Raw genomic sequence first — 922 nt, forward strand, 5'->3', positions numbered from 1 at the left:
GAAAGAGATTGTCTATCTGGTTCACTCCCCATCCATCTACAACAGCCAGAGCTGGGACAGATTGAAGCCAGAAGCCAGGGAAGTCCATGTGGTTCTCCCACATGTGTGGCAGGGGTCCCAGCACTTGGGCCATCTTCTGCTATCCCAGGCATATTAGCAGGGTACTGGATTAGAAGTGCAGCAGCTTGGACTCAAAAAAGCACTCTTATGGGATGCAGGTATGATAGACTGCATTTAACCGATGATTCTGCCCCCCACTTTGAAAATTTTTAATGTCAGGGCCAGTGTTGTGATGTATGGGTAAGGCCACCACCTGTGATGCTGGCATCCCATATGGGCACTGGTTCATATTGCAGCTGCTCTACCTCAGATCAAGCTCCCTGCTAATGGCCTGGGAAAAGCAGAGGAAAATGGCACAGGTGTTTAGGCCCCTGCTACTGATGTAGGAGACCTGAATGGAGCTCCAGGCTCCTGCCTTCAGTCTGGCCCAGTGCTTGATTATTACAGACATCTGGGGATGAACCAGTAGATGGAAGATGTCTGCCTCTGTCTCTCTCACTCAGCCTTTCAAATACATAAATAAATCTTTCAAAAATTCTAAACTTTGGGATGTTGACTTAGAATTATTTCTTATTGGGGCTGGTGCTGTGGCATAGTAGGTTAAGCCTCCACCTGCAGTGCTGGAGTGCTGGCATCCCATAAGGGCACTGGTTCAAGTCCTGGTTGCTCCATTCCAATCCAGCTCCCTGCTAATGACCTAGGAAAGCAGTGGAAGGTGGTCCAGAATCCTTTAGCCCCTGCACCCATGTGGGTGAGTGGAAGGAGACTCCTGGCTTCTGGCTTGTTATCTGCAAGGTCCAGCCATTGCAGCCATCTGGAGAGTGAACCAGTGGATGGAGGACCTCTCTCTCTCTCTCTCTCT

Source organism: Oryctolagus cuniculus, chromosome 12, assembly GCF_964237555.1.
Source record: "Oryctolagus cuniculus chromosome 12, mOryCun1.1, whole genome shotgun sequence".
Lineage (NCBI taxonomy): Eukaryota > Metazoa > Chordata > Mammalia > Lagomorpha > Leporidae > Oryctolagus > Oryctolagus cuniculus.